Here is a 22,676-nt window from a genome sequence, read left to right as displayed (position 1 = left end):
TGTAGTAAGGGGTGGTGTGATCTGTCCACCCCAGCTGCTGTGTGCTGACAAGATCCAAAAGACCAAGCGCTGAGGCAGGTAAACCACTTAGGAGAACGTAATGCAATGATCCAGGAGAAAGATGGTGGTGGCAGCCCCCAAAGTGAAAGTGGTGGAGATGGAGAGGTGTGGTCAGGTTTGGGATATAATCTGATACATTTTCTAATGAATTAGATTTAGGGTGTGGATGAAAAAGCACTGTCAAGGATGACTCCAAGTTTTTAGCCCACACAACTGGAAGAATAAAATTGCCAGCTGTAATTTTACACTTTTCTTCCTTTATTAGGAAAGTACATTGCAATGCAAGTAAGCTTTTGCTGTAGTGACAAAGGACAACCTGCAATTTGTTCTAATTTATAAAATAAAGGAACATTTTAAAACATTAGTTTTCTTGACCATTAAATAGAAAAAGAGGCCAGGTGTGGTGGTTCATACCTGTAATCCCAGCACTTTGGGAGGATCACTTGATCCCAGGAGTTCAAAACCAGCCTGGGCAACAAAGTGAGACCCTGTCTCTAAAAAAAAATTTTTTTAATTAGCTAGGTACCATGGCATGTGACTGTAGTCCCAGCTACTCAGGAGGCTGAGGCAGGAGGAGCCCTTGAACTCAGCAGTTCAAGGCTACAGTGAGCTATGATCACACCATTGCCCTACAGCCTGGATGACAGAGTGAGACCTTGTCTCAAAATAATAATCACCATAATAATAAAATACATGTAACATACTTCAGCATAGTTGTGACTCAGTACATAACACCACATTTAGAGTTTCTGTCAGTTCTTTATTTGGAGTCTTCAAGAATAAATCAGAGCCAGGTGTAGTGGTGCAACCTGTAGTCCCAACTACTTGGGAGGCTGAGACAGGAGAATCACTTGAGTTTCAGAGTTGAAGGCCAAGCTGGGCAAGATAAGGATACCCATCTCTAAAAGAAAAACATTAAATATTTAAACAAAATTTTAAAAATAATAAATGAGCTTCCTTTGTTCCTCAAATGAAAGCCTACCTTAGGCTATTGCTTTAACTGGAAACTGCTTTGGAGAACACATAACCCCCATTTTGTAAAGATGTATATTCAGACATGAGCTATGACTGGGGTGACCATATAATTCATCATCCACACTAAGGTATTTTTGGGTGTGAAAGGGGTGTTATAATCATTGTTGCTGTAATAATGGGCATGTACAGGACTGTCCTAGGCTTTCTAGTTGTGGAGCGTCTTGGCAACAGACATAGCCACCAGCTCTGTGTAGTCAGCATGATCTGCTGCAGAAGCCTGAGGGATGTGACAAAAGCAGACCTGATTCGCGCTGGGTTTACAGCACAAGATGGTCTAATTTAATGGCAGGACATGATGGTAAGAGTTTCTAGGCAGAGGCAATGAAGATGGTATGGTTCTAGGAGAACCATACAGTCTCTGGTGGCATAGTACAGGGTCGAGTATGAAGAATGGAAACAGAGATTATAAAAGTCTGGTCAAGAAAGCTAAGATTTTGGATAAGGCTGTCATCCAAGTAACAGTCACTAGAGTGGAAGTCTAGTCCCAGTCACCAGCCCTCAGTCCCACGAGGAGCCCTCATATGACGTAAGACAACTAGCCTATCCCAAACTTACCATGTTGTTGGGGGTAGTAAGATTCTTAGTATTCTCCTTGCCTTGCCTAAATGAGCTTTGAGAAGGCTGCAGCAGCCTCAATAAAGAATAACGTCTGAAGGGGATGTGCAATCTACATCATTTTATACAAGTAGAGGCAAGACCTGGGATAAATTCTATAAAATTCTTAAACATTTCAAAGGTTACCATCACAAGGCAGTTAGAATGTATATTATGAAATATTTTCAAACACATATAAAAGAGAGAAAATAAACACCAGTGTACTTACCAATCAGCTTTGCCAAACCCAAATATTTTGCAACATTTGTTTCAAATATTGTTTTTAAGAAGCAAAATATTATAGAATGCAGCTAAGTTTCCTCCCCCAATCCCATCTCATTTATCTTCCTTCCTCCCCAGATGTAACCACTATTCTGAATTCACTGTTTCTCATTCACATGCACACTTTTTATGTTTTTGCTAAATATGTATGTATATATTCAAAAACATTATTATGCTTTAAAACTCAGTTTAAATAGTGTCATAATGCTTACAGTATGCTGCCATTTTTCTTATCACATTAGATTTATTTTTCAGATATATCTATTTTGATGCATGTAGCCAATTTATTATTTCAATGGTTTTCATTTCATTATATTAAACATACCACTATATATGGTACACACACAGATAAATAGATAATATAGACAGAAAAAAAGACAGGTGAATAGACAGAAGATAGATAGATAGATAGATAGATAGATAGATAGATAGATAGATAGATAGATAAACTATTCTTCCATTAATGGATATTTAGGTTATTTCCAATTATTTGCTATTACATATCTCACCAACAGTGGTTGAGAATTTTAATTGTTTCACATGCTTGCCAACTCCTGAATTTTCACTTTTTTTAAGTTCTGCCTATCTAATGCGTATGACATAAAACCTGATTGTTGTTCAATTTCCATTTCCCTGATACGAGCAGGATTGAGAATAAATTTCATATGTTTGTGGGCCTCTCAGGGTTCTTCTGTGAATTTCTGGTTCACATCATTCACCCACTTTTCTCCAGTTGTTTTTATATATTCCAGACCTAACCATTTTTTCTTACATGCTTTACTAATGTCCACCACTCCCTGGAATGTCTGTTCACTTTGATTTTGATGTCTTTTATTCTATGAAAGTTTTTCATTTTAATGAAAACAGATTCATCAAAATGTTGCTTTTTTGCTTATGCTTTTTGTGTCTTACTTTTTAAGCTCTTTCCTGCTTCAAGTTTAAATTTCTACCAAAAGTATTGATGTTTTACTTTTTATATGTGTGTGTTCCATAAAAAATCCACTGAGCAGATCCACTGCTCAAGTTCCATAAAAAATCTACAGAAATGTTGATTGGAATTGCATGGAATTTGTGGATTAATTTGGAGAAAAGTGGTATCTTTACAATATCAAGGCTTTCCATCTATGCATTTGTATCTCTTTTAATCAAGTCTGAATTTGTGTTATGGCAGATTCTGCTACTTGCCTTCTCAACAAACTGCTTTCTTCCTTGGTAAGAACATATAAATATGTTTCAGAGATGGCAATGTGTTCAGCTTCAGGTGATGAATACACAGTAGGCATTCAATAAATAGCAACTACTTAATTATCATCATCCCCCTGGTCTACCATTTGGTAACCAAAGCAAAATAAAGTTCTAAGCAGGGGTCAGCAAACTACAGCCCGCAGTTAGTCTGATCCACTTACAATTTTTATAAAGAAGTTTTTCTGGAACACAGCCAGGCCCATTTGTTTACATGTTGTCTATCTCTGCATCCACACTATAGCAGCAAAGTTGAATGACTGCAACAGAGACTATGTATAGCCACCAGAGCCTATCTGGCCCTTTCACAGACGAAGTTGGCCAATCCCTGCCTTAGACGGTATTCTTTGCCAGATATTGGTTTGGACGGTTCTATTCCTCTATGCCAGATGCTTATTGTTCCATACGTTGCTGCAACTAAGTGTCCGTGGGGCCCAATGTTGGCTGAATGTTTCTGGAAATACTTTTAAATTCCTGAGAAATGTAATGACCATAAAAGAAAAGCTTGCTATCACCAACTCTTCCATCTATTTCCTGCCTCAAACAGACTTGATGCCTGGAACTTTGAGAGCTACTTTGCAACTATGGGGCAACTCTTATGCGGGGAGGAGCTAGAGGGCAAGCAAGAAGCTAAAGATGGCAGGCAGAGCTAGCTGTATAATTTGCAAATCCCAAAAAAAATTAAAATGCAGGGCCTCACCCAAAGAGCAGAAAGAAGTGTCATTAAAGGTACTAAAATATAAAGCATTTTCCTTTCTTCCATGGACTCTTTCTCAACTTGCCATAGCATTTTTAAATTTTTTTTTGAGACAAGGTCTGGCTCTATAGCCCAAGCTGGAGTGCAGTAGCACTATCTCGCCTCACTGCAACCTTTGCGTCCCAGGCTCAAACCATTCTCCAACCTCAGCCTCCCAAGTAGCTGGGACTACAGATGCGTGCCACCACGATGGGTGAATTTTTGTATTTTTTATCGAGATCTGGTTTGCCATGTTGCCCAGGCTGGTCTCAAACTCGTGAGCTCAAGAGATCCGCCCCCCTTGGCCTTCCAAAGTGCTAAGATTATAGGCATGAGCCACTGCGTCTGGCTCCATAGTATTTTTTATTTACTACTTGACGATATTATCAGTAAAGAAAAAATAAACTTTAATTTATTAGCATGAATTTTATCATTGCAGTTTATATTGTTTAATGCCAATATTAAATGCAAGAGCATTTGATTTATATGCAGAATCACCAAAATTATGCTACTTGCATTTCTTAGCTCGTATATGCATGCGTGTGTATTGCTTTCTTACCAAACACTGAGGACACTGCACAAGAAAAACTCAGTTGTCTTTATTTCATGTTTTGATTCACACACATAGTCCCAAAACTCTCTACTTTCCACTTACTGATGAGTAAGGAAAGGACTGAAAAGAAAAGGTACAATGCATTTGCCCTATTTTTCCCTTTCCTTTGATGCCATCATTTTTGGTATAAATGAAATGGCCAATATAGGGAAGTGACATGAAAGTGAAAGGATATATGACTCCTTGGTTATTTATGGTCCTTAGAATGGCACTGCCTCCCTTTTATATTTGAAGCAAGTTTTGGTTTAAATGAAAAGTGTAGCCTCTCTGGAATATCATCTCCCCTACTTAGTGATAGATGTAACATGTTTAACTTGTGCTCACTTTGAGTCTCAATGAACTTCCATGCTTCCTGGGTCCACTGGAATCCATTCCTTATGAGACATCACAAAGACTATATGCAAATGGAGGGGCAAGGAATGACAGACACTCATATTGTATGTATTTCCTCTCATTACACACATGTTCCACTGTCCCATCAGAGTTCATTTACTCAACACAAGTTCAAAGATAAAATTTTCAAGGCATTCAAACAGCAATAGCAAGCTTTAAACCAAGCAAGAGACCCTTCTGAGTATGAACCCTGTATGACTTTACAGGTCACACGCCCACGAAGCCACTCTTAATGGCAGAACAAAAACGGGCAAATCCTAGACCACTGCCGACATTGTTGAGTTGCCAGAACAAACTACCTTCAGATATTTGTTTAACTAAATAATAAACGCCCTCATTATTTAAGCCCACTTTTCTTTTTCAAACAGCTGAAACTGCTCTGTTTTTATTAGATTTCTCAACATAGAATTTGTATTGCTATTGTAAAATATAACCTTTCAAATTAATTATTTGTTGTTGTAGTATGTTAATATATCGAATTTTTGCATACAGATATTCAGATTGCTGAATTCTCTTATTAGTTCTAATAAGATCCTCTTGGCTTTAATCACAAATTTATAAATATTATATATAAACATTGACAGCATTTTTGCTATTTTTCCAATCTTTATGACTTTTTTCTGGTTGTGCTACAACTTGTTTATATCTCCAATACAATAATTAGTGAGCTTCCTGCTGTTGTTCCTGACTTCAATGGGAATTATTCTGTTCATCATTAAGGATGCTATTTGCTATATAGCATTTTGATAAATTCTTTTTATGAAGTAAAAGAAATTCACTGCTGTTGCTACATTGCTGAGAGTTTCTATAGTGAAAGAATATGAAGTTTTATCAGATGATTTTTCTGCATCTATTGCAATAAATGTTTTATGTCATTTAATATTTAATAAAAAGAATTACATCAATAGAGTCTATAATTTTAAGCCTCTATATATTCCTGAGCTATGCCCAATTTGACCATGATGTGTTATAATATTGTACACAAATAGTGACATGCACACCCATAGAAAAATATACAAATATATACATACATGTGAATATAATATGAATGTCTATTTCATAATTGTTACTAAACCATAGTTTTTCTTTCTTGTGCTGTTCTTGTCTGATATTGTTATCAAAGTTATACCAGCTTCATAAAAAGAGGTGGAAAGCATTCCCTCTTTGCTCATTCTCCTTATTCAGTATTCAGTAATTAATATATTTAACAAACACTTATTTATAACATGCTGTGAAATATATGGATTATCTATTCCTTAAATGTTGGGGAGAATGTGCCTATGAACAATCTAGGCTTTGTGTGGGTTTTTTCTTTAGCTGTTTTTTTGTTATGGTTGTTGTTACACTTTTAACTGCTGCTACAATATCTTATAATATGTTTACTGGTTTATTTTTCCTTGTTTTATTTATATTTTAGAGATAAGGTCTTGATGTGTTGCCCAAGGTGGACTCAAACTCTTGGACTCAAGAGATCCTCCCACCTCAAACTTCTGAGTAGCTAGGACTCCAGGCATGTGCCAGTAAATATTAGTAAGTTACATTTTCCTAGAAATTTTCCATTTCACTTGTTCTTAAAATTATTACATATTTTATACAATTTATTTTTTCTTAACTTCATTGCAGCAAAGTCATTAATGTTATTTATTTTTTATTGACAAAAATTTACATATTTACGGTGTACAACATGATGTTTTTGATATATATACACCTTAGTTTTTAAATGTGTGAATAAGGTTCTTCATAACTCCATCATAACAATATTTGTATTTCTTACAATTATAATTTTTAAATTCACATTCCTACTGGATTATAAACTTCTTTAGGCCAGGCACTAGATAAATTCTGTATATGCCTTAGAACTTAGCACATGGCAGACACTCATGTACAAATTATTGAGTGTGCAAATGTATGAATGAATGAATGAATGTCCTCTTAAAGAAAACAATATGAAGCCCTTTTTTTAATCTTCAGCTCATAAGTTGTTTTTGTACATTTTTGTCGTTCTCTTATTTACTACTTTTTATTACAATGCAGAAGCTAAAGCAAGTAATTTATGAGAACTTTGCTGCATTTAAAGGATAATTCAAACTCATTTTAGAAAATCATTTTATTACATAATGTAATATTTTATATTTTTAATAACTTGATATCCCAAAACCAAATTTCACTGCAACATGTTCAGAAAGTTTTCTTCCTTTCATGGAAATTGAACCTTTCTAGCCAAGTAACAGTTGCTAAGGGATTTGGAATAGAGATTAGCACAGATTTGGGTGGCACAAGTGATCCTTTGTGCATGGTTAACAGTCTACTTTTCATTTATAAAATTAATATCCGTGTCTGTGATTCCCACTAAGCCTAGTTTGAAAATAAGCTAAATATAATCCTCTTCTCTTTAATTTCCATGGGGCCAGCACCACTTGATCTTATTATGTAATGACAAAAAACTCAAGTTTTACTGGCAGAGTGCATAGCGTGCCTCTGTTCTAGTGCTAACAAGAGCCTTCAGCAATTAATTAAACTTCTATCTCTTCAAGGAGATTCACAACATACACTCAGGGGCAGGCAGTCCAAGAAATCTGAATGTAGAAACATTTTAATTTTGTTGCCTCCGAATTTTGGAAATTACTCAGATTTATTTCTTTCACAAAAGAAGTCTGTAATTTTGTCTTATAGGTCCACATGCTTCCCACCAATCTTCCTCACTTTAGATCCTTATCCTCTTTTCCAAGGGTAGCATTTCCACTACCCCCATTTTCACTGGCTACAGACCTATTGAACCAAGGCTCAGGTTTGGATCTAGTAGTAGGGAGAGCTACCCATCTGTGGCCACTCCAGGTCTCACAGACAAGGAAGCCAGGTCGGGGCAAGGTCACGTGGACAGCCATGAGTCCTCTCCAGGATCTCATTCCTAGGACTCAGTGAGTACCTCCAAGTGTTTTGGGGATTTCCAGGCTCATCATAAATGTCCAGATAACTCCATTTAACCAACAAGATTTTTATGTCTAGATATGCTCCTCAAAGGTGGTTTTATCACAGTCACAAAAGACAATAATGTGAGCCATGGAACTTCCTAAGGTCTACCAAGAGATGATAGAGCTATTCCAAGATGCAGAGCAGAACTAAGAACCAGCAAAACAAAAATGAATTGTTAGTTAGACGGTTGCTAATATTGCACTTGAATACATATCTGTGTGAGAGGAACAACCTTAAATATTAAAATACTAGATCTTTGCAAACTTTGTGAGTAATTCAGCAATATTTATGGAACATCTGCTGTACAGTTGGCATCCTACTAGTTCTTGGGAAGAGTACAAAAATCATGTCTCTGTGGAGTTTATAATCCACTGAGAATGGTACAATATATCCTATAATTATATTTAAAAACATAATCTTAATTACTTTGAATTCTACCACTTATCCTCATGTCAGAAGAGCAATTGTGCACATATGCTTCTATATTCTTCACAGCTCCTCGATTTCTAACTGTCTTCCAGGGGGAAAAACATGTTAATTTCTCTCAAAATAAACCATAAGCAACTGGAGTACAATAACACACAGTAATACCGGAGACCAACTCGAAGGAGAAACCCTTAAGTTGTGTAGCATAAGGAGTAAGCCAGTGATTCTCAAACTTGGTTAAGGGCTGGCTACCTAATTTGTGGGGCCAGTGCAAAATAAAATGTAGGGCCCCTTGTTCAAACACAGGGGGGAAAAAAGTGTACTAAAGTGTGAAATTTTCTTTTCTTTCTTCCACATTCTCTCTCTTGACTAGTAACGGTGTTTTTATTTTCTATTGTCATATGGCAACTTGGCATTCTGAGTACTTTGATCTGAAGGACATTGGAAAGGCCTCATAGCCAAGGTCTCTCTGATCTTTGCCTACCTTCCTGTCTCCTGACCCTCTTCCCCCTCTGAAGGGAGCCACAGAAATCAGAATTCCTCTTCCCCATGGTGATCCATGGAAACTAGAACTCCTGTCACCCAAAGCATGTCATAAAACCTAAAAAGGTCACCTCCTCCCTCTCCCTTCTCCCTCGAATACCCTCATTCCAGAGCGATCTTGTCCCATACCCAGGTAGAAGGAGTAGAAGCAGAACAGTGGTGATCTCCTTCTTCCCTATCATAAAGGTCACGGCCCAACCCTCTATAACAAAGATTAATGAGAAAAACATAACAAATTTATTGGATCACTGTTTTATGAAACACAGGAGTCTTCAGAGTGAACACCCAAAGATACAGGGAAAACTATCCATTTTTATGCTTAGGTTTAGCAAAGAATGGACAGCCATGTAGAAATGTGACTGGACAAAAAGGTTATGATCTATATGCCAGTAGACTGTGTGGGGAAACCAGTGAGGCCTGTCCATATTCCTGTTGACTTTGTGCAGCATTTCTTCCTCCCGGTTATAGGGTAGGATGCCTCTGGAATGAGGGTCTTCATTTCTTTATGACCAGTTGTTACACAGAAAAGCAGGGGTAGGGAAGGGGGAGAGTAACATTTTTCAACTTTATGGCTGGCTTTGGAAAAAAGGCGTTCTATTTTCTATGGCCTGCCTTAGAGGAGAATGGTACCAAGAGGCAGGAGAAGGTAAAACAAAAAATTCTGCTTCTGAGGCTGCTTCCTAGGACTTGACTTCAGAGCATTGTTTTCTGAGCCCAAACAGAGGAATGCTACATAGAGAGGCCAAAAAGAATCTGAGCAGATGGGCCTTGCTTGATTTCCCCATCAGTCTATTACCATGGTATCAGATCTTTTGGTCCCATCTCTTTCTACATGGCCGTCCATTCTTCACCAAACCTAAACATAAAATTAGACAGTTTTTCCTAAGTCTTTGGGTCTTCCTTTCTGAAACTTCTCATGGCATGTAAAATTTTTATTAAATAAATTTGTTATGCTTTCCTTTTTTTTAAGCCTCTCTTTTGTTAACTGGTGACGGGTGAGGAAAGATACCACACCTTTTTGACCCTACACTATTTGATCATGGTTTAAGAAAAGATAAAATCTCTAATTATTACCATTAATTATCTTTTTCCTTTATATTACACAATGCCAGTTTTAAAAGCAAATATAAGAGCATGTAACTCATGTGCAAAACACCAAATTACCCAATTTGCTTTTCATACCTCATGTAGGAATACACTGTGTATTTTTTTGTCACAAAAACAGTGGACATACCACACAAAACTAACCTAATTGTCTTTATTTCACTTTTCAGTTCACACACATTCTACCAACACTCTCTACCTGTGGTTTACAGATGATTAAGGAAGCTCCAAGAGGAAAAGGTACTATGAGTTGCTCTCTCTTTCCCTTTCTTTCTATGTAAGAGAAAGGCTCAGTGTAAATGAAATGGCTGATATGACAAGGGGCATAGTATAAAAGGATTCAATGGGGCTCCTTGGTCATTTGTAGTCCTTAACACATCATTGCACTTTCTGGTTTGAATGGAAAGCATAGCCTCTCTGGACTGTCATCGCTCCACTTACTCAACTGCAGATGTAACCTGCTTAACTTGTGCACACTGTGAGTGTCACTGAACTCCTACACATCCTGGGCCCAGCAGAATTCAGTGCTCCTGGGGCCATAGGTGAAGGCAATATGTGAATGATGTAAGATGGTGAAACCCCATCTCTACTAAAAATGCAAAAAAATTAGCTGGGCGTGGTGGCACGCGCCTGTAATCCCAGCCACTTGGGAGGCTGAGGCAGAGAATTGCTTGAACCTGGGAGGCAGAGGTTGCAGTGAGCTGAGATCGCACCACTGCACTCCAGCCTGGGCAACAGAGCAAGACTCGTCTCAAAAAAAAAAAAAGAAAGAAAGAAAGAAACATCAGACACAAACATAATGTGCATCCCCTATGCTCACAGGCAGGCTTCATTGTTCCATCAAACTTCACATGTGGCCGGTCATAATGGCTCACACCTGTAATCCTAGCACTTTGGGACGCTGAGGTGGGTGGATCATCTGAGGTCACAAGTTTGAGACCAGCCTGGCCAACATGGTAAAACCCCCGTCTCTACTAAAAATACAAAAATTAGCTGGGCATGGCGGTGGGCATCTGTAATCCCAGCTACTCAGGAGGCTGAGTCAGGAGAATCACTTGAACTCAGGAAGCAGAGGTTACAATGGGCCAAGATCACACCACTGCACTCCAGCCTGGGTAACAGAGCAAGACTCTGTATCAAAAAACAAATAAACAAACAAAAACTTCACATGTAAAAAACCCAGTTTCAAAAATAAAATGATTATTAACTTCAAGATAGTGACAGCAGAGCCTTAAAGTAAGTGTGGGTTCCCTCTAAGAACCAGTCCATGAAGCCAACCATGAACACTGGATTCATCTGAGGAGCTTTAAAACTATTGAGGCCTGAGACTCATCTGCATAAGTTGTGATTTAATTGTAGCCTAGGTTTGATCATCAGAAATTTTACAAACTCTCAAAAGATTCTACGTGTAAGCAAGGTTGGGAAACACTGGGGTTAGAGGAATCTAACGTTATTTTTCAAAGTGAATTAAAGAACTCAGTAATAATCAAAGAAGTACGTATTAGGACATAAGTTACCACTTTATACCACACCATTAGAAGGATGTTATCTATTTTTTCATTAAAACCGTCCAGGGTTTGTCAGCGTGTTAATAATGAGCCTTCTCAAGTTTTGCTAAAATAAAAACTGGTCCCTGTTTAGAGGACATATTAATAGTACTTACCAAACTTCTAATTAGCGTTCATTACAGCAGCATTGTTTGAGAAGGAGAAGGAAGAGGAGTGGGGAGGGGGAAGAGAGAGAGGAAGAAGTAGCAGAAAAGGGACAAGAGGAGGAGAGGGAAGGGGAGGGGAGGGGAGGAGGGAGAGGAGAGAAGGGAGGGAGGAGAGTGGAGACAACTTAAATGTCCAAAATAAGAAAATTATTAAATAAATTAGTGTATGTCTATGTAAAGATTACTATGCAGTCAGTTTTTAAGATGTAGAACTAAATATGCTGACCTAGAAAAAAAGTCCATGATATATTGTCAAGAAAAAAGTTTCAGAACTATGTAACTTATAGAGTCTTATTCTTATAAAATATATGTAAATAAATCATCCTTATACCTATGATGTGTGTGTGTGTGTGCGTGCATGTGTGTGTGAGAGAGAGAGTGTGTGTGAGTGTGTGTGTGCGTAGGCTAAGAAAAAAAAATCTGGAAGGATAGCAACTAAAAAGATAACTGTTGTCAGCTATGGGTAGTGGAATTTGTATAACTTTCATTTTTTTTCTTTGTACATTTTTATTTCATTCAATTATGTATTACAATTATGTATTAGCAAAGAATAAGACAGAAAACATAAGTGGGAATACAGCAGGAAAAGTCACTAGATTTGTATTCCAAAAACATTATTTGTATCCACACATTCGTTTTCCACAAATTATGAAAAACAAATGCTTTAGTTTATCATAAAAATAGGAATGATGGTTACAAATCTCTTCTCGGATATGAGTGAAAGTATTATGTGTTGTCTATGGGTCAAATATGAATTCTGTCTGTTACTATTATAAATATTTAGTATACATCTTCACTTTAAAATATTATAATCACATATAAAATATTACAAAACAAATCTAAAACTAATATGGGTTTCCTGATTTTGTTCTCCAACAAAATCAAAGTCATGCCTCTTAGGCAAAGGCCACCATCCAAAGAACTCAGGGTTTACACTGCAAAAAGCAGTAGGTTTGTATGTTAGGATATTTAACAGGTCTAGTCTCACTCAACTCCTTGCTATTGTTCCCAAAGATGTCCTTATTCCTTCAGAAAAAGATAAATGGTTGCAATTGTCCCTATTAGGATGGAGAATAATCAAAAGGAAAGCACTTCCTCACTAATTCCCATCTCCATAGAAACCACTCAGCTCCCAAGCCCCTTGTCCACATCCATCAGTCAACAGGGTTTTCTGATATTAGGCAGTCAGAGCCAGAATCCTGCATTCCTTCACATTGTGATACCTTGAAGGGTGAGTTTAGGAAACAGAAAGACTTGTGCCAAATTTTTAAAGACCTCACTGCATCAAATTTAAATCCTTCCTGGTCTTTTTCATGTTTCTAAGAAACTGTTCTTAACATAAGTTTAATAGGCCCATGTGAAATGGGCCTCTTATCAGAGTGCCCTTAATCCTGAACATCCTAAATGTCCCTTTCTGTTATTTACACTCAAATGGTGCATTGATAAGAATTTCCTCTCTTCCCTAACTTTTTTTTTTATATGGATATCCTCAGAAGAGTGAGAGCAGACTGTGGGAATATTCACCTGCTGTGTGAATACGTCACTTTAATGTGGAAGTGATGGATGAGTATTATTCACTCCCCATGTCCTTTTGCTCTTATTCAGATCACAGGTTGGGGATGCTATGTTAAATAGCCAGAGTCTGACTGAAAATAATTTAACTCAGTGGCTAATTGGATTTAATAATTACACCACAGCCTTAAGTGCATCAGGTTCATTGACCTGGAAAAGAATTGTCAAACTAGAATTTGAAGAAATGGGTTGGCTTGATTGAATTTTAGAGCTAGAATTTGAGAGATCATTTAAGTCAGGATTGTAATCCTCATTTATTGGTGGAATAAGCTGGATAATTTAAAAAAAAAGAAAGCTGATTCCATATCTGATGAAGCAGAATCAGCATGAATAGAACCCAAGGATTTATATGCTAATTTTTTTATAATCAACTAAATTTGGAAACTACTTCCCTAGAATTGCCTATCACCCTCCCCACTGCCCATTTTATAGATAATAAAATTGGTTACATGGATATGTAGCTGCAAGATTGCAAGCTTAGTGCTGTAAGAGACAGATGGTAAATGAGGTACTGTGCCAGGATAAGACAATAGGGAGTGGTGAGGATAGTGGCCAAGACAGCAAAAGCTCCAGGGCCAAGGGATAGCCACATTCAGCTCAGATCAAAATGTGGTTGGAAATATGCAGGCCCAGTATCAACTGATTGCCCCACTTGTTTCAAGAGGAACTGGAAATCCATATTTTTAGGTGTCATTTTCTAATTTTCTATATACTATAAGAAAAATATAACATATTTTTGGAGTGAATCTTGGCCTCTGCCTGCGAGTTTTCCACCTCCTTATATAAAAGACTTATCTAAGATCATGCAAAGAGCGAGGAGCAACACTGAAGGAATAACTGAAGGGTTTTTTTGGATCTGAAGGCAATTATTTCCTCTACCCTAGACTCCCATTTCTTCAAGTGATAGCAACTTGTAGAAGATCGAGGAAGGACGATTTTTAAATTTCTCCCATTTCTGGATTCTGTGATTTTATGCTAGTCAACATCTAGAGTTTTTATAGTGATTTTGCGTCCTTCTAAAAGGAGACTCACTTGGGGTTTAAAATGGCATAGTTCATTCTCTGGTTAAAGTCAAAGCTAATGGCTTAATGAACACATGAAACCATTTCCCTAATTATGTCCTCTGCTCCAGACCAACAATCAGAAGCCAACTGCTCTGTGTCTCCGTTTTATTATACCTGTCTCTGAAAAACAGTGAACTTTTAAAGTACATATTACTAATAATACTGGGCTTCAGGAAATGCTGTTCGTGACTGTAGGCAAAAAGCTTAGGTGCACTCACTGAGCAAGTTAAAACACCCTGTACATTACCATTTCCTATTACTTGCAATGACCATTTACCACCAGCTCTTGCCCCACCAGCCCTAGCAGCAACATTTCCTCCCATTTTTCCACTTTCCTGCGCCACAGGAAACCCAGTGGCAACAATCTATGGCTGATAAGTGCCTGAGTAACAAGGTACTGAAAAGGCTTCCAGGGCTAAAAGCATCTTTCTCAAGAGGCATGAAATTCCACACTTGACTTTCTCACACCCCTTGAAATTCTATCCCTTAGAAATGCATTTTGGTTAACTTACTGACCTCTTTTCAAACTTTAAACCCCCTGGGACAGCTGCACCCTAGGGTGGCTTTGCTTAACAGTTTGCTTTACTTGAGTCCTGCTGAAAAGCCCCATGGTTTTTTAGAAGAAAATGCAGAGGAAAGGGAACTTAGGGGCCTGGGTCACTTCAGAGAGTCACAGACCAGTTGAGACATGGGGAGAGTAGGGGGTACCAAGCAGCAAAAATATTTTGTACTGCTGGATGTGAAAGAGAAGACAAGAAAAGGAACTGGAAATAGACCCAAGTCAAACTTATCTTATCCCAGTATTTTACATGGAGATGGATGTCTTGTGGAGGAGTCAGAAAGTCAGGCCTGGACACTATTGGCCGCGATACAGGGGAAAGCTTCAAGGCTCTAAAATTGTGTTCCTTTCTCATCATACCTACTTTCCTCCCTTCCCACCACGTGTTTTTTCATCTTGAGTTGGTAATTACTTTTTACATTGAAATTTTATGACAGCTGACCAGGGTTTGTTTTCAAGTCGTTATAACGATCAGTTAAGGCGTTTTCATTAAGACCTAAACCAAGAGAAATCCTTGTATTGATCACACACACACACACACACACACTTAATTCATTTTTTAATTAGTTAATGATTTTTCCTTAGGAACAGCTCTGTATTATTGATATGTACTAGAAGAAAGAAAAAATTCACCACTTTGTTGTTTTAATACCAATAACTGTTGAAATTTCAATTGTTACAAGCAGTTGACTTTAGAGAGTGTTTTCTTGCCTAAAGTACCAGATCAGCTGAGAATGAATCTATGGAGCAATGTGTTCCAAGGGCCAGTGGACTTTTCTTTTTTTAACTTAAAAAATGGTGAGTTGGTTTGTTACATAAAAATGATTTCAACAATAATAACTTGCATGCTTTCTGTCTTTCCTTCTTTCTTTTGCTCAAAAATAATGTACTGAATGCCAAAGGCATGCTAGGCTTTGTTTTAGCATCTTGGGATGCAAAGCTGAATAGAACACAATCAATATATATATTGGTCAAAATCCAGAGGCCATTTGTTTATTCTGGAATAAAGGCATCAACAAATTGTCCTATCAGACCATTTTTATTCAATCATATTTCTGTATGGTTGTCCATACCTTATTGAACCTGACCATAAAAATGAACCATTCCCTCTGTATCTTTAGGTCTTCATTCTGAAGGCTCCCATGAGTATGCGTTAAATAAATTTATATATCTTTTCTCCTATTAATATGCCTTTAGTGAGTTATTTTTCAGTGAAACTTCAGCAAGTAAATGGGAAGTTCTCCCTTGGCCCCTACACTAGGGACACAAAACCATGTCTATGTGATTTCCAAAGACCATCCCTTAGCTACTATGCTATAGTTCTTTCCAACATTGAGGAAGAAAACCAGCAACACACCATCAGTCTGCCACCTGAGAGTCATTCACGAATGTTGGATAAATGCTGAATGAATGTTCAAGTCACGTAGCAAATTAGTGGCAGAGCTGAACGTAGAAAGAAACCAGGTGTCCCACCAGTGTTCTTCCCATGACCACACTTGGCAGCAATCTACCTTGGACCCAATTTAGACAGACAAAGTTGTCAAACTCACACCAAGAAAAGTTACAGAAGGTCTGGCCTTATGTTGAACTCTCCAGCCTCTGAGTTAAATCTTTCAAAACCTCATCTTGCAGGTTACTTCCAGCCCAGCGGGGTGGCTCAGGCAGGAGCTGACCCTTTAAATGGCCTAATAATCAGACCTTGAAAAGTCCAGCAGCAACCTCAGAAAGCCAGATGAGATGAGGATCCAGGCATGTAGTATGACCATAAAGAGCCCTAACCAGGGCTTAATTTCTCACATAAAATGAGCTTGGCAAAACAAAAAACAAAAGCACTTGGAAAAGAGAGCTCTCATTCCATACCATATTTTGAACATTACCTAAAACACAATTTCTCATTGAAAAAAAGTTCAGAAAAAAATTGACTTCACCACAAAGAAAATGAAGGTATATACCGAGGAGACATTTGTCTTCCAGGAATTTAACTATGAAATAATTAAATTCAATGGAGTATGTAATTATACAAAAATGAAACCTGATCTCCCTAGAAATTTCCCCTCTGCTATCTCAGGGGATTGAACCAGACCCTGTGTTTCTTCTTGTTTGCATTTTCTGCATTAATCTCGTTGCAATTTGTAACAGGGGATCCCAGTATTAACCTTCAGATTGGTCTCACATCTTCTGGAGCTCCCATGTAGGGGAAGGGTCAGTTTTGCCATTGCTGGAGGGAGCCTGTGGGTACCTCCTGGCAAGCAGAGGTGACTGGGGGTGCAGTCGCCTTGTTGCTGCAGCTCTGTCGCTGGGGCCATCTCCGAGCCTGGCACTAGGATTCCCTGCAGAACAAAGGCCTTGCTCACTCTGGGTGTTTTTGTTTTGTTTTGTTTGTTTTGTTTTTAATGAGTATTTGTTTTTTCTAACTACAAAACTTAGATAAACCTCTTGAAAATGTTTACGGGCTAAACGCTTAAATTGGCAGAATATGTTTTTCAAAAAGTGTGTTTTGTGATAACTTTGTTTTATTAACATTTAGTGGTTTATTAAAACTATAATAAGGTAAGAGGGGAATGCCTTTTTCAGATCCAGTGAGATCTTTTTACCCTTCTATAAACTGTGTGAGCCACATACAGTTGTTAACAAAAATATATATTATTTTTTCTTATTCTCATCAGTACTCTGGGAAAGAGATTTAGCATGTAGTACCAATTAGTTTTCCAAATGGAATAGCTTTGTGGTGCTTTCTTAGTTAGGAATGAACAATATTTAGGTTATTATTTGCCATGTTTTCAGGCATCTTATGAAGAAGTGTGTAGCATTTGATAGACAAGCATTTCACTCTAAGGTATTTTTGGTTATGTGGCAGGTGTAAAGAGACAGACTCACGTTTGCTCTTCTCCCTGCCAGGCTCTTGGCCTGCCCAACTCCCCACCCTTTTAGGGGATTTGAGTGGCGAAAACGATACGAATTACAACCCTAGCTGCAATCAGTGGAAAAGCACAGATACTATTTTTCTTGGCTTGCATACATATTTTATGTCTTTTGCCAGATGAAAAGATTGGCAATACAGTAAAAGAAGCATCACAACTGTTCACTGTTTTTATTTTCCTGGTTTTCTTGATGAACAATCTTCTGGCAATTTCAGGATTGTCAAGGTTGCCGCATTCAAAGGCGGATTCACCATGGGGGTGGGTGCCCCTCCTCCACAGCTTTCCTCTTGCCTTCATTACATCAGCTGCTACTTAGGGCCCTCACTTGGCCACAACAGCCTGAATTGGAGGTTATAAATTTAAAAAAAGCAAGAAAAACTTTCCACTTTCTCTGCATCCCTAGGATAAAACATCATAACAGAGCAATGCTGTGGTCTCCAGCCTAGCTGCTCCAGGGTCTGGTTGGTTCCCAAAGAAATTGATTTTAAGTTTTTCTTTGATATATACTTTAAGGCAAGAATTAGGAGCTCTCAGGGGGTTGAATTTTCATGTGAGTGTTTTAAACCCAATAGAAACACTGACTGACATGTAGCATTTGTGAATATGCTACTGTAATTAATGCCCCAAATCGAGTTTCTGCCTTTTTCCAGGAGTCCTGTGAGGTTTACAGATTAATTCCGTTGCAGACTTAGGATCCTTACTGCGATCCTCTTTAGGGAAATAAAAAAGGCAGGAGGCTTTTGGCTTAGACTGCCAGAGTAAGAACAATAGGCCTTAACGAAGTTCTTTTTCTTTGCCCCCTTTTTGAATGACGACTTTTTACTTCAATGCAGGAAGGTTTCATGAAGGATAAGGAAAAAGATCCCCTGTTCTGTTTGTGTACAAGTGCGTATTTAATGACTGTGGGTCAAAATATATCACAAAAGCATGGTCTTTGACGAAAGGGCTGGATTTCAATCTAAAGAGGATGGTTAAGAGACTTAGAGAGAGGTGATCTAACTGTATTGTTCTCTTCTGTTATAGGGGTTTTTTTCTAATCCACTGCGTCTTCTCAAGAGGTTGCACCCACTGTCTTCCAAGGCTGAGAGCAGGAACTTTCCTGTGCTTTCAGCATGGGAAAAGGGTGGTTTGTTTTCCTTCCTCCCCACCCCATTCTTTTTCTTTTTTGATAAAAGAGTGAAAATAATGAGTGAAGTTACAAGTATACGGAGGTTGCTGAACCGACATCAACTGACGTTTTTCTGATTGCAGGATATCTGTGGGTTCCCAGCAATTTCAATTTCAGTGACTCACTGTATATTCCCTGCATTACAATGCCTACATCTACCAGACCTGAACAGAGAACTCCTTATGCTGGTTTATGGTTTTCACAACTGCAAATGTATTAACTGTTTTTCATTCATGAGCATCTCTAGCTAGAAATAAACATTTCACATAGACTTTGAAGAAGTTAAACATTAAATTTAAATGCTCTAACACTGACCAAAATCAGTAATAGACTAATTTTAGACTACTTCATTCCTGGACAGTCTTCTAAACACATTGATTTTGTTCCCCAATGTTTTTTGATTCTTAAGCAACTACATTTTATTTTCTTATTTACAACTACATTTACAAATGGTAAAATTTATGGTCAGAAAATGAGTGTCTGATTCTTTTAAACTTGACACAAATCATTTGTAGATATTCAATAGAAAGTATTCACATAAAAAATAAAATCTCTATTGTTTTTCTTTTTACTTGCATGACTTAAACCGTGAAGTGGCTAAACTGGAATTTCATAAGTCTAACCTAAGCCTCTTATGTTTGGTACAACTTTCACATTTTTATTGACTAAACTGAAGGGGGAAAAAGGAAGATACTGATTTTAGAAACTAACAATGTGCCACATGGGAAAAGACGTTCAGTTGCCAACAGGACAAAGGCCTCGCTACCTTCCAGCATGAGCTCCCCACACTCCTCTACAGAGCCTCTGGGATGTGCCTGTCCGCCCCACTCCCTTACCCTAAGACACATTCTGCCTTTCCCTCTGCGTGCTTTTGCTGCTTTCAAAGAACAGAAACATAATATTTTGCCAAGACTTTGTGTGCACCTTACCTATATGAGTTACATTATAAATATCATTCTATTCAACTTTCAAACCATCCCCATGAGGTAGACATCTCTATTTTACAAAAAAAAAAAAAAAAAAAAAAAAAGCCACACACAGACACAGAAAGATTTGTCTACTTGCCCAAAGTCACAGAGCAAATAAGTGACAGAATAACTTTTTTAAAGCAATAAAGCACTGTCGTTTTTGTATATATACTATATGGTAGGAGTGCGAAGAGGGTGGTCCATTCTACCTGGTGGGAGAGAAAGGGAGAGAGTAAAGCCTTCCTGAAAAAGATAACAGGAGTCGAGCCCTGTAAGATGAGGAGGAGCCCAGTTTTCTGATTCCAAAGCCAAAGCTATTTGCATTATTCACTTTCCTAATCTCTTCATTCTCTTGGCCTATACAAATGCTACCTGTACTTCAGCACCAGGCTCAGATTCCACTTCCTTCGTGAAAACTTGCTGACCACCTCTGTCCTTTGAACTTCCAGGGCAATTATTCATTAGGCAATTTAATTGATGAATGCCACTTTGTGAGATCCCTTTATCAATGAAATAGGTTATAAATTCTTACATGTTCATCTGTATTTGTGGTTGATCACATCAAGTACACAGCAAGCTTTTTTTTAATACGTTTTACTGTATTTCTCATAGTGCTTTGGAGAACATCTCAAAATTATTAGGGGCTTGACAGATCTTTCATATTATTTTAGCTCTATTTTGTCGATTAAAACTGACAGTTACAAAACTCCTAACTGCATATCCCCCACTACTATACAAGTATGGTAAAAACGTTAAACATTCAGACCAATGAAGGGATAAGAGGCAATCTAATTACAGAAACATCTAAATTAAACATACCTTAAATAAGTGAACTCTTTTTCAAGTAATCCAAAGCAAATGTAAACAACTGTCCACCTGATATTGTTTCTTGATTCATCTCCTCACCATTCCCCTTTTGTCTCTACCAGAACTGCCCTTGATAGCCCTTGATGGGTAACACTTTCTTGCATACACATATCTGTCTCCATGGCAGGCTTCTTCCATTAGACACCACTGCACTGGGACCAAGCACTGGGACCTGTTTATTCTCGTGTCTCCAGCACTGGCACAGGACCTGACTAGTACATAGTAAGTAGATGCTTCATGTTGAGTGAATGGATGAAGGAATGGGGACGTACATTTAATTATAATCCCAGATGGGAGCTACCGGGAGAAAGCTTCACAGGGAGCCATGTGGGTCCACGGTAGGGGTCAACGCTTACTTGGTCAGAAAAGATCAGTGGGTATGTAAGGAGGGAAGACATTCTAAGTAGAAAATCCATGTGTGAGGGCAAAGACTGTGAGTCAGGGATGGTCAAAGAATGGCTGACAGAATGGTCACAGAAGCCCTGTAGGAAACAAATCACCCCAGCCCCACTGGGATCCCAGCACGCCTGACACCACCAGGCATAAGTCCTCCTTCCCAAACGAACAGATAGGATTTCAACAGATAGTGTCTTTTATCTCTAAGCAAGTTATTTCATAATCTGTTTCCTTTCTCAGAGATAACCTGCTTATCTACTAAAAAGAGAAACATAAACTGTTTATAGTTGCTCTGCATAAAAGTCCTTCTTAATTTCCAAATTATGCTCTTTCTCATGCCTTTTTTTAAAAGTAGAAATAACCAAAACAGTTTTGAAAAAAATGTTGGAGAGCTTATAATGTCTGATTTCAGGACTTACTATAAAGCTACAATAATCAAGATAGTGTGATATTAGCAAAACAAACAAGAAAACAAAGATATATAGATCAATGGAACAGAATGGAGTCTAGACACACACATGTATAGTCAATTGATTTTTTTGACAAAGGCGCCAAGGTAATTCAATGGAAAGAAGATAGTCGTTTCAACAAATGGTGCTGGACTAATTAGCTACACACATTTTTTTTTTTAACTCATCTAACATCATATACAAAATTAATTCAAAATAGATCATAGGCCTAACAGACAAACCTAAGACTATAAAATTTGTAGGAAAAAAACAAAACAAAACAGAAGAAAATAGCTATGACCTGGGGTTAGGCAAGATTTCTTAGATAGGACACAAAAAGTATAACTCAAAAATCATGAAAGAAACAAATTGACAAATTGGACTTAATTGAAATTTAAAACACCTGCTCATCAGAATAAACTGCTAAGAAAATGAAAAGATAATTCACAGAATGGGAAAAAAATATTGCAATTCACAAACATAACAAAGACTTTATGTCCAGACTGTACAAAGAACTCTCAAAACTTATAAGATAAACAACCCAATTACATAAATAAATAAACGCAAAGTGTTTAAATATATGAGATCACATTTCTGCTCTGTATTTCTGTTCAAGTTTGCTATGAAACTAAAACTGCCGTAAGAAATAATGTTTATTGGCCAGGTGTGGTGGCTCACGCCTGTAATCCCCGCACTTCGGGAGGCCAAGGCAAGCGGATCACGAGGTCAGGAGATTGAGACCATCCTAGCTAACATGGTGAAACCTCGTCTCTACTAAAAATACAAAAAAATTAGCTGGGCATGGTAGCAGGCGCCTGTAGTCTCAGCTACTTGGGAGGCTGAGGCAGGAGAATTGCTTGAACCCGGGAGACGGAGGTTGCAGTGAGCCAAGATTGCGCCATTGCACTCCAGCCTGGGCAACAGAGCGAGACTCTGACTCAAAAATAAATGAATTAATTTAAAATAATTTTTATGAAATATGTTTTTAGGTTGGGAC

At 37.9% G+C, this 22,676-nt stretch overlaps 2 long non-coding RNA genes across 6 annotated transcripts in view; one reads left to right on the top strand and one right to left on the bottom strand.

Moving 5' to 3' along the window:
- Positions 1-805: 805 nt before the first annotated feature.
- Positions 806-22,676, bottom strand: part of LOC105483612 (uncharacterized) — a 96,015-nt gene continuing 74,144 nt past the window's right edge. For all 5 annotated transcript variants that reach the window (XR_011606962.1, XR_011606959.1, XR_011606960.1 and 2 more), the window contains one exon: positions 806-961. This is a non-coding gene — a long non-coding RNA (uncharacterized lncRNA). The remainder of the gene's footprint in view (positions 962-22,676) is intronic.
- Positions 984-21,271, top strand: LOC105483611 (uncharacterized). Its single transcript, XR_988432.2, has 4 exons — positions 984-1,393; positions 6,373-6,485; positions 10,172-10,241; positions 20,962-21,271. It is a non-coding gene; the product is annotated as an uncharacterized lncRNA (long non-coding RNA).

The sequence above is a fragment of the Macaca nemestrina genome, chromosome 8 (genome assembly GCF_043159975.1).
Source record: "Macaca nemestrina isolate mMacNem1 chromosome 8, mMacNem.hap1, whole genome shotgun sequence".
Lineage (NCBI taxonomy): Eukaryota > Metazoa > Chordata > Mammalia > Primates > Cercopithecidae > Macaca > Macaca nemestrina.
The sequence above is the reverse complement of the archived record's forward strand: the minus strand, read 5'-3'. Positions and strand labels throughout refer to the sequence as shown.